This window comes from Nomascus leucogenys, chromosome 20, assembly GCF_006542625.1.
Source record: "Nomascus leucogenys isolate Asia chromosome 20, Asia_NLE_v1, whole genome shotgun sequence".
NCBI classification, from domain to species: domain Eukaryota; kingdom Metazoa; phylum Chordata; class Mammalia; order Primates; family Hylobatidae; genus Nomascus; species Nomascus leucogenys.
Genome location: NC_044400.1, coordinates 36835838 through 36848172, shown reverse-complemented (window position 1 = coordinate 36848172; position 12335 = coordinate 36835838).

Sequence of the window (12335 nt, the reverse complement as noted above, 5' to 3'; positions counted from 1 at the left end):
GGACAAAAACACAAAAACCAATACACACGCTAAAAATGCCCAAAAGACTGGCAGAGGCATTTCTGAAAAAACCTGAAACAGACTCTCAGGTAATAGAAAAGTCTCTCCACATCAGGAGAGTTTCTCCCCAGAGAACGAGTATGACCAGAAAGAGCAATAAAACTTTTTGAAGATAAGGGCAGTGCAGATTTGCAGACAGAGGAACTATTACATACTACTGTTTTGAATGCAAACTCGTATACCCACTGTGAGACAGCTGGAGGTTTCTGAAACAATTAACGACACAACCACCAGTTCCTCTAGCCATCCCAACACTGGGTATACCTGCAAAGCCAAGGAAACCTACCTCAAGGAGGTATCTCCCTTCCCATGTTTCATGAAGTACTCTGGACAATAACCAAGGTGGGGAATCAACCTACTTGTCTTTCTACAGATGAAAAAATGCAGGAATTGAAGGATATATACACAATGGTACACTCTTCAGCCATCAAACTTCCGGACATCAGTTCACTACCAGCAAGATGGGAGAAACCTGGAGACATTAAGTTTAAAAAACAAGAGCCAGGCAGAGGAAGACAAACCACAATACTTGCCAATCTCATACAGTAGCAATGTCAACAGTGGGTACCAGAGGCTCGGGGAGGATTGGAAATGGCTACAAAGGGATGCTCAGGTGAGACGTGGGTACTCTGGTGTTCTACAGCACAGCATTGTGACTAGGCTTAACAATATCGTAGCATAATACTCAATATTGCTGGAAAGGATTTGGAATGCTCTCTCCCTCAAGAAATCCTCACTGTAGCATGAAACAGAGATGCTAAGTCCTGCAGTTTCATTGATTCATGTAAAAAGGTCCGTTGCACCCTTCAAATAAAAACATATACCATGTGCTATTGTTGTTTTCCAAATAGGATCACAACACACTACTAAAAATCCGTGGGACAATGCAATGCCCCGCATTCCCAAAGCAGTTCCTACACATACAAAGTCGGTGGAGCACCATCACACTCTTCCACTTTAAACTACTTCCCAAAGCTTTAGTTAGCCAAGCGATTCGTGATAGGCATTAACAGAGAAACACAGGCCAACGAACACAGTGAGGGTGTGTCCAGCAGCAAACTCAAATGAAGGTCTCAGTTAATTTAGAAAGTTTATTATGCCAAGGTTGAGAACACACTCGTGACACAGCCTCAGGGTCATGACGACACATGACCAAGGTGGTCAGGGCACAGCTTGGTTTATACATTTTAGGGAGACATGAGACATCAATCAATATATGTAAAAGTACATTGCTTTGGTCTAGAAAGGTGTGACAACTTGAAGCGAACTCAGGAAGACTGGAAGCAGGGAGGGAGCTTCCAGGTCACAGATCACTGATACACAAATGGTTACATTCTTCTGAGTTTCTGATTCATCTCCAATCAGATATGCATCTATCTCAGGGAGCAGAAGGGTGACTTTGAATAGAATGGGAGGCAGGTTGGCCCTAAGCAGTTTCCAGCCTGAGTTTTCCTGAGTGATTTCAGGGATCCAAGATATTTTCCTTTCACATTTCCCCCCTTTCTTTTTAAAAAAATCGTTTGGAAAAAGCATTTTACAAGCAAATGAGTCTCTGGTCTTGGGTTTCATCTGATCTCTCATGGCTAGGAGAGTTTATTCCTAGATAGGTAGGTCCCAAAACCTCATTTTTTAGCAAGTTGTGAAGTCTCACATCCTGTGAAGTTAAAATAGGGGGGAGGAAGGGAGAAAACAACAACAACAACAAAAGAACAACCTGGAAAAATCAATGTAAGCCACATTACTCTGCAGTCCATACCTCAGTAGGCAGGTATGAAAGTGGCTTATGTATGTAAATAGGTTGTTTGTTATTTTCTTCTGAAGTTTAAGTTGTCTGGCTTCAGTTCGCAGGGTTTTAAGAAAGCACAGCTTAGTTTTCAGTGACTCCACGTTAGGAATAATTGAAAAAAAAATTGAAAACATTAAAGACTTGTGGCCAAGAAAAATTAGAATTCGGTCCCAAATGTAGAAAATAATAAAAATTGAGAAAACATTAGGCAAGACTAGAATCTAAAAACAGGTCTACTGTAGTTTTGAAACATAATTTTTTCTCTGCAGTTTTCCATTTTTACTAAAGATAAATCATGTTAGAACTGATTTGCTTTATTATTCTTGGCCTAATTATTTGCATACAGTGCAACAATAATTATTTTTTACACAGGCTTTTAAATTGGCTTTGATGGAACTTTGTTCCATGGGAGGAATCTTAGACAAGACTTTTTTAAAGCCAAGCCCAGCCATGGATTTCTGCCATCAAATACCTATGATTTCAGTGAATTTCCTCTCCTCTTGAGGTTCCAAGATAAACCTGGGGCTTCTGCACCTGTCAGAAAGTGACATTCTTTATTTACCACAGGTCAGAAACCCTGTACAGGGACTGTGTACACAAAACATGAGGCCAGTTTTTCCAATGGCTTTATTGGCTTCTGTAAGTCAGATTTGATTCCTTGAAGGAAAGCACACCATTTCAGTCAAACCCTTGATAAAATAACCAAATTCTCCAACTGTCCTATTGCAAAATAAAACAGATTTTTATTGCACTTACGCAAATAACTATATTGCCATAAATTAAGAATACCCCCCATTTCCAAATTCTGGAGAAATTAGGTAGAGAAAAACAAATATGCTCCAAATTTTGTTCACAGGAATATACTTTATTGTTAAAAGCTGCAACTAACTTAAAGTTTTCTTAACTCTGAAAAACAAAGTATCCGCAATGTTTTAAGCAAAAAAGCAAAGATTACTTCAGTTTTCTATTGGTTCAGTTATTTCAGTTAGCTCCTGTTCTGTTTGATAGTCATAAACATTTCAGCTCTCCATAAGAGTTCCAAAATTTTTTGCTTTATTCCAATGTAACAATTTCCAAAATTATCAGAAAACCTGAATTTAAGTGCACCTGTTAGAGTCCTACAGCTGATTATAAACCCACCTTATAAAGAGGGTTTGAAACAAGACAAGACAACTGTCTGTGGATGAAAAAAAGTAAAGGCAGCCGTAGTTAAAAGATACAATTGACAAGTGAATTTGTTACCTCCGTGGCACACGATAATTTTAACATAACAATTATGATTATTATGAATAATGTACACTAAGTTATATCAGAATTACAGGAGTTTCCCATCATTTTGGAACACACACCAATAACATACTTATACAAATGGATATGAAAGAAAGCCAAACACCATTTCTTATTTGACAATACTTCCTGTATAAATTTTATACCAGATAAGCCAAATTATGTCATTTTTAGACTTTAGAGAAACTAATGTTCTATTTAGGATAGAAAAAGACACAATATATAAATTTGATTTTGGAAACTGTCAAATATAAAATGTTTAAAACACTTGATATTAAAAAAGAGGACTACAGGTCATTGTAAAGTCATTTATTTAACCAAAGTGATAATTCAAGGATTTTTTTTAAAGTGAAAACCTTCATCCTTTGAGACAGGAGACTTAATTTTCTAAACAAGAAGCCCTAATAAAAACAGCATGAAGCCAATTACATTTGTTTTTAAAAATCTTCTAAACAATCTATAAAATGTAATCTTGATTATAAAATATAACTTCCATAAGCCTTTTATAACCTGTACTAAGGAGTTGGTAAATGCTTCAAGAAAACCTTGTTAATCTGACACAGGCGTCCATTTACTGGTTTTGCATCAGTGTGCCTCTGACATTAATAATTAATGTATAGAGAAACTGAACCAACTTTATCTTTCAAAATCGGCCCTTACATTCTTATGCTCCCACCTCTTTTACAATAGTCCCTGGGTCTTGAGGCGTCGAATAGCTTTCATTTCTTGCCCTGTGTCTCAGGAATGCAGCATTTATTTAAATTGGCGTCTTCTATCAGGCCTGAAGATGAGGCTTTAATTGCAGTGGATGTTTAGCAGGACTTGGTTTTCATTTTTAGACATAGGAGTTAAAAAGCCCTGTAACTCAGTGTTGCAAGGATTTTGAAAGCATGTACAGGAAGATGCATGGATGTAATAACCTCAATTTTAAAAAATCTCAGTTTTTTTCCTAAGTAAACCAAAATTCAATATGACAACTTTATTATAGAAAAGTTTTTGGATTTTTTAAATATGTAAATCCTTATTGTGACTTACACTGTTCATGACATGGTCAGACTTTCTGATTTGTTCTGAACATCCCTTCTTTTTAAACAACCAGTTATTTTATTTTAGGACTAAACTTACTATACAGGATTCTTTCTTATAGTATTTCTCTTTAAGCTCTTTTTACCTAAAAAACTACCTCTTTATAATTTTCTTTACTTTTTTTATTTCCTGGTTCCTTTTACCTTGTTTTATACATAACTTTAAATAAGCTTTGAATTAGACAAAACTTGTTCATCTTTTTTTTTTTTTTTTAGAAAAAAAGACTTTTTTAGCAAGAATGTTTTCCTACAATATATGTTTATTGGAAAATACCCAAATAATGAAATATCTATTATTTAACTTAACTTTATATTCTAAATTATGACCAGTTTGTCTACAAGTATTTATCCCATTACATTTACCTATTTTAATTGTTTACCTAGATTATTTATGAAATCTGTGATAGTCATGATTTAAAGTTATGAAACCGCCATTGCAAAATTATAACTGGGACAGTGAAAAAAGATTTGGCCTAACTGGCTCCGTCTTGCTCATAACCTCCAAACCGTCCTTGTTCATTCCTCCACATAGGCCGAACTGACACTGGGAGGAAACTGGTTTATAGTTTAGCTTTGAAACAAAGGCAGTCACAGTCCTTTCCTTATTGTCTGTGGACTAGACTGCCAAACGCCACAGAATTAGAAGTGCTGGTAATCTTACTAAATTCAACATGCAGCTGTTTTTATTAAACTCCTATCAATGTCTTACTTATTAAAAATTACACAAGTAAAGATCATTCTGTTTTGGGCTGGGTTTATACTTTTGAAACCCCAATGCCAAATTTTGACACCTTATAGTATTTGGCAGGAATATGTATGAAATTTGTTGATAACTAAAGGCAAACAAAAATGTATGCTGCCAATTTTTAAGATATTTCTAATATTATTTTACCAATAATTTTAAAGCTAGCTTATTAAAGATTTTGCTTAAGTTACATAAAGCTGAAAAAGCATTTGACAAGTCTTTCTTAGTATCTAACTTAAGTGCTTTTATTTTTCTTTAAGCCAATTAATTAGAGCTTTTATATATTTTTAGTAGTTTAACATTCTGCACACAATACATAAATACATCTAAAAATCTATCAGGCATATCTATGGAAGTACTGAAACCACCTTTGCAAAACTGTAACTAAGGAAATTATGACACTGAAAGAAATCAGACTTAACCAACTATCTTGCTTCTAATCCTTAAACTGTCCTTGCTCTTTCCTTGGTGTAAGCTCAACTAACTTTGAGAAGGAATTTAGTTCATGGTTTGACTCTGAAAGCAGATTGATAACAGCCGTTTTCTGAAAAGAATCCCTTCTTGCCTGGGGAGCAGTCTGCCTTTGCAGGACTAACATATTAGCTACAAGATTAGAATGTACAGTTTAGAGATCATGCAGTCTCCGGCTCCGAAAGTCTGAACCTCCCCAAACTGCTCCTGCAGGTAACATCACATCACTCCTGGAAAACCTAAGATCAGGGCTTGACATGTGACATCACATCACTCCTGGAAAACCTAAGATCAGGGCTTGACATGTGACATCACATCACTCCTGGAAAACCTCAGATCAGGGCTTGACATGTGTTGCAGACCCTGCCCAGGCCGGTAATCTGGCCCAACCAGTTGTGCCGTCATACCCATGAATAGAAGACAGCAAGAAAACCTCATTTCGACCCCCTATGATTCCATCTCCAACCTGACTACTAATCAGCACTCCCCACTTCCCAAGCCCCTACCCACCAAAGATCTTTAAAAACTCTGATATCCCCGAATGCTTGGGGAGACCGATTTGAGTAATAAACTTTGGTCTGTCACACAGCCAGCTCTGCGTGAGTTACTCCTTCTCCACTGCAATTCCTCTATCTTGATAAATCGGTTCTCTCTAGGCAGAGGGCAAGGTGAACGCATTGGGCTGTCACAGTACATTCTATAGATTTAAAGACCTCCCCCTTTTTTTCTGTCTTAGACTTTCAGATTCTTGATAACTTGTTTCACAACCCTAGGCAGCTGTCAACTAAACAGCCTTAAATCTGAACGTTAAGGGAAACAACTCAGGTGAAAATCAAATAGCAAAATTTACTTCATAAAGCACAGAAAGAGTCTCGTGCTGCTAGAGGGAGACACTAATATTTTTCTTTGAGCCAAATTAAACATAAAATTAAACTACACTCTTCCTTAAAAACCCAAGAGTAGCCTCTGTTGCAATAACTACTTTAGTCAAGAAAAATCAGGTGAAAACAGAATAGTATTTTCTCAACTGAGAAAAAAAAGAAAAAAAAAAACACATTTGCTCAACAACAAAAAGACAAGGTCTTAGGAGAGTCAAAAAAACAAAAAAACCAAAACCATGAAGGTCTTCCAAATACAAACACACACACATGCACACACATCTGGATGTTACCCTTTTAATTAAGCTGACTTTTACACAATTGTGCTCCTTTAAACAAAACTCTTAATCTTATTACCATATTTCAGCGAGGACAAAATGCTGCTAAACTAACAATGGTCACACAAATCATATGATTTCTGAGCACTCTAACACCGGCTGGTTGTTAAACGTTAACTTTATTCTTGAAAAGGAATTTGCAAGACAGAATCCAAAACTGGTTGCTTACCTAGTGATGGGTCTCAGGCTGTAAACTGCTCTCTACTATCCTAGAAGCAGAAACAAACAAAACAAATTTGCCTATTAGAAAAAGTGAGCTCAAACTCCATAAAGTACCTGCCTGCCAACATCATGGAGGTATGAAAACTTGTCTTGTTGGACGCAAGTAAAACTCTAGATCTTGGCCAAAGTTTTAGGAGATGAGGGATTCTCTGGAGGGGGGTGCTCTCAGACCTCAGCAAATTGTCCTATTGGTTTGGGTCATAAAGTGGGCTCACACTGGTCCCAAGCACTGACAGGAGATTTGCCAAAGGTCAGGGGCATCTCCACTCAGAATCCCCCTGTGGTTACCAAAAGGTGAACCCAGAAAATCTGAAACAGGTCTCAGTTAATTTAGAAAGTTTATTTTGCCAAGGTTGAGGACACACTCATGACAAAGCCTCAGAAAGTCATGAAAACATGTGCCCAAGGTGGTCAGGGCACAGCTTTGTTTTATACATTGTATGGAGACATAAGACAACAATCAATACATGTTAAGAAGTACATAGGTTCGTTCTGGAAAGGTGGAACAACTTTAAGCAAAGGCAGGAAGACTAGAAGCAGGGAGGGAGCTTCAAGGTCACGCATAAGTGATACACAAATAATTACATTAGAGTTTTTGGTTAGCTTCTCCAAAGGAGGCAATCAGATATGCATCTATCTCAGTGAGCAGAGGGCTGACTTTGAATAGAATGGGAGGCAGGTTGGCCCTAAGCAGTTTCCAGCCTGAGTTTTCCTTAGTGATTTTAGGGGACCAAGATATTTTCCTTTCACAACACAACAGAAAGCACATGTTTGGAAAGAACCACAAGTCACCCTGGGAAGGGAGAGTCTGTCCAATACAGTGTTGGGGGAACTGGATATCCCTAGGCAAAATAACACAGGGTCCTTATTGTGTGAAATTCGCAACAATTCATTAAACATGAATGAAAGACCTATACCCATAACTTGATAAAGTCACTAAGAAGAAAGCATATAGTGTGCAGATACCAGGGTCAACTTGGATCTATGCTCATGGTTTGCAAAAATGAAAACAAAAAAATGAAGACAAAAAAGAATACAAACAAGCAACAACCAAAACTCACTGGCAACAGATTGATAAGCTAGTGAATTTCTTTAACTTCATCAGTCACCAACGTAAGGGAAAACCAGAACACTGCACACACCTGAAACTGCATCAGACTACATGACTTGTGGGCAAGAAAGAATGAAAAACACGAATGAATGAAAAGAAAGAAACATCCAAAGATGATAAGAAGCGTTTGAAGAAAAACACAGCTGATGAGGCATTTTTTGGAAAACGTGTAAGTAACATTATTAACTAGCAAAAAACACCAGAAAACAGAAATTAATTACCAAACCAAAACTGGATAAAGAAACCAAAGAGGCTTTTCTGCAAAGAACACATAAAACTGAAAACAAGCATGCTTGTTAACACCTGGTTAACATCACTAATCATGGCAAAAATGAAAATCAGAACAAGACTCAGATACTGTGTTTCTCTTGGTGGAATGAGTATTACAAAGACCTTCGTGTATCTTAAAAGAAGCTGCTCTGAATTTCCAGAGAAGTGAGCTTTCTTATCCACATCTGTTAACAGGTAAATTAGTATGCACACTACAGAGGCCACCTGGAGGTTCCTCAGACAACTAAAATTACAACTACCATTTCACTGAGCTGTGCTGCTACTGGAATCATATGAAATCAGTACACAGAAGACACAGCTGCCTTCCCACGCTGACTGTGGATCCAGTCGCAATAGCCAAGATAAGGAATCAACCTACCTGTCCACCCACAGAGGATGAGATCCAGAAACTGCAGTATCCAGTCACAACCAGATACTCTTCAGCCAGACACGGGTACTGAAATCAGGTCATCCGTGGCAACACTGTGGAACCTGGAGAACATTATGTTAAATGAAACACACTAGGCAGAGAAAGACAAACCTCGCATCATCTCACTCATGAGCAATCTAGGAAACTTTATCTCACACAGACCTACAAAGCACCATCGTGCTTGCCAGGGTTGGAACAGAAGGCTGGGCATGGGTGGGCATAGGAAACAGGTACCAAGTGACACATTGCGTAAGAGGAATGAAACCTGCTGTTCTATTCCTCAGCAGGATGATTAGCGAAAACTTTACCAAAGTGTAGTTTTCAAGACAGCCAGAAAGGAGGGTTCTCGCTCTCCTCACTCAAAGACATGAAAACTCTACAAGGCAAAAAATGACGCTAAATACCCTGATTTCATCCCTATATGATGCATGCATGGAACCAAATGTCCCACTCTACCGTCTAGTTGTACATCTTTAGGACAGGGCTAATTTTGTTTCTTAAAAACAACATAAAGCAACAATGCTAAAATTCCCGTGGGACCACAAAACGCCCTGAAACTCCAAAGCCATGCCGAAACACCAAAGGTCAGATGGACAAAAGGCTCCCTATGCAATGAAGGGCCCTGGGCTAGGTGGCTAGCCACATGCAGATGAACAACACTGGAGCCTTAACTCTCATTAGATGCAAAAACTAACCCAAGATGAATGGGAGATTTCAGCAGAAGACCTCAAACTATGAATGCCCTACAAGGAAACCTAGGACGTATCTTTCTCAATACGGGCTTTGGAAAAGCATTTAAACAAAAAGCAACAGCAAGAAAAACCAATAGGACAAGCTAGTCGTAAGAAACAATAATACTGCCAGATAGCGAAATAAATCACCGGCACAGTAAACACACAGGCTACAGCATGGGAGACAATGTTCCCAAACTATGCTTCTCACCAAGGTCTGATAGCCAGACTCTTAACATGACCTTAAAAAAATCAAGAGGCAGAAAAACAAACCATTCAAACAATGGGTAGAGAACATGAACACACACCTCAACGTTACTCATCATCAGAGAAATGCAACTCTCACGCACACTGAGATACCATCTCACACCGGTCAGAATGGCCATTTGTCCTCAGTCCAAGCATTCACATGCTGGCAAGGCAGTGGAGGAAAGCAAACACTGCTACACTCTTGGTGGGAATAAAAACGTTCTCACACTATGAGAAGTGGTTTGGAGGTTCCTCAAAGAACTTAACTACTACCATCCAAACGAGCAATCGCATAACTGGGTATCTACACAAAGGAAAATAAATCATAAATCCTCCTTTCAAAATGACACAGGCATGGGTATGTTCTTGGAAGTGCTGTTCACATGGAAATATAAAATAACATTGACCTATGTCCCCCCTTAACAGTTGATTACATGTTTTAAAACTGCTGTACATGGATACCACAACATCCTACATAGCTTAAAAAAAATTCATGCCCTTGGCAGCAACAAGGATGAACCTGCAGGTCACTATGCTAAGCAAACTAACACAATCTAACAGAAAACCAAACACCACATGGTCTCGCTTACAAGCAAAATACCTATACACCATACAATGACTTTGTGATCCCTTTTTTCTCTCTCTCATTGGACACTGAAATCCCTGCTGACAAAAGCAAATAAAAAACTGTGAGACCAACACTTTAGAGCTTCTGCATGGGGGAGAAAACAATGAACCCAAAAAGAAAGCATCTTACCTTGGCGGAAAGGATGACTGGGTTAAAATTGTGGAAAATCGTAATTTTGGAAGGGGTTGTTATCTAACATATTCAAGCACTAAAGCTACTAAGTGGGGGAAAGATTAAAAAAATACACAAGCTAAAAATATCCAAAGGACCTGCACAATCGCTTCCGCAAAGGACATGAAACTGATTCATAGGTGAAAAAAAAAGATTCTCCACATCACTAATCACTCCAAACATGTAAGTCAGAATCACACTCCAATATCAGATACCATCAAACTCCACTGAGAATGAATATTACCCAAAACAGCAATTAACATTTTTGGAAGGTAGCAGCCAGTGTAGACTTACAGAAAGGGAAACTCTTATACGCTATTGATGCCAATGTGAATTAGCGAATACACTGTGAAAAAGTTGGGATGTTCCTCACACTGCATACGCATTTAAAGCAAAGGAAACCGGTACCTTAAGGAGTTACCTGCCTTCCCATGTTTCATGACAGTATTCACAATATAGAAGATATGGAATCAACCTACCTGTCCACCCAGATGAGGGGATGAGGAAACTGCAGTATATCTGCACAACGCAATACTCTTCATCCATAACAAAGTAATGTAATTTTCATTTGGAGCCATATGGATGAACCTGGAAAATATGTTAAATAAAATAAACCAGACATAGAAAAACAAGCACAGATTCATCTCACTTATACGGAATCCATAAAACTTTGCCTTCGATAAGTATTGGTTTTCTGAGGAGAGGGGAAGGAGGGAATGGGAGGATTGGTTGTGGAAATAAAGTTGCAGTTAGTTGGGACAGATACATTCTTGTGCTCTATACCACAGCTCGGTGATTCTGGTTAATACTGTATTTTTCAAAAAAGCTACAGGGAGCAATTCCAATGTTTTCACAGAAGAATAATAATACCTGTATGAGAGAACAGATATGCCAAGTACCCTGATTTGATCATTACTAAAAATATACATGAATAGAAACGTCCCAGAGGAACAACAGTCCCAGCAGACTCTCTAATTATATACTTTATGATGCACAGAAATTTAAGAAATGTGAATACACAATGCTGATGATCACATGGAACCACAAATGGCCCTGAATGTCTAAGGAATCCTGAGAAATAGAAACTAAGTTGTAGGACTCACAATCCCTGATATGCCGCTGTGCTGCAGCCTGGGTGAGAGAATGAGACTCTCTCAAAAAAAAAGTTGGAAAATTTGAGGGAAACATAGAAGTGATAACTATAGGGACTCTGTCACTCGGGCTGGAGTGCAGTGGCATGATCATGGCTCACTGCAGTCTTGACCTCTCCAGCACAAGTGATCCTCCCACCTCTGCCTCCTGAATAGCTGGAAGGAACTACAGGCACACACCACCATGCTTGGCTAATTTTTTTGTATTTTTTGTAGAGATGAAGTTTTGCCATGTTGCCTAGGCTGGTCTCAAATTCTTTGGCTCAAGTGATCTGCCCACCTTGGCCTTGCAGAGTGCTTGGATTACAGGCATGAGCCATCATGCCTGGCCATAAAAGAACACGCATGGCTATATCAAAGTGAAAAGTTTTTCCAAGGAAAAGGCAGCAATGAACCCAAAAAGAAAAGCTGGGAGAACGTTTTGAGGAATCACATTAATAACATTAACTAAGGGGTTGTTATAGCAAATATGCAACACATTACCAGTACTAAGTAGCAACCAAAAAACCAATGATCCACCCAAAACTGAGCAGGGACTCTGAATAGACATTTCTGCACAGGACAGTAAACCACACAAAGGGTCCCTTCCCCCGGTCAGGTGGCCATGACTAGAGGAACAGAGTTAGGCAAGCACTGCAGGGAGTGGAGAAATGCAACCCCGTATGTCCCGACGGCAGAGACACAGACTTAAAAATTCACCAGACCGGGAGCGGTAGTTAATG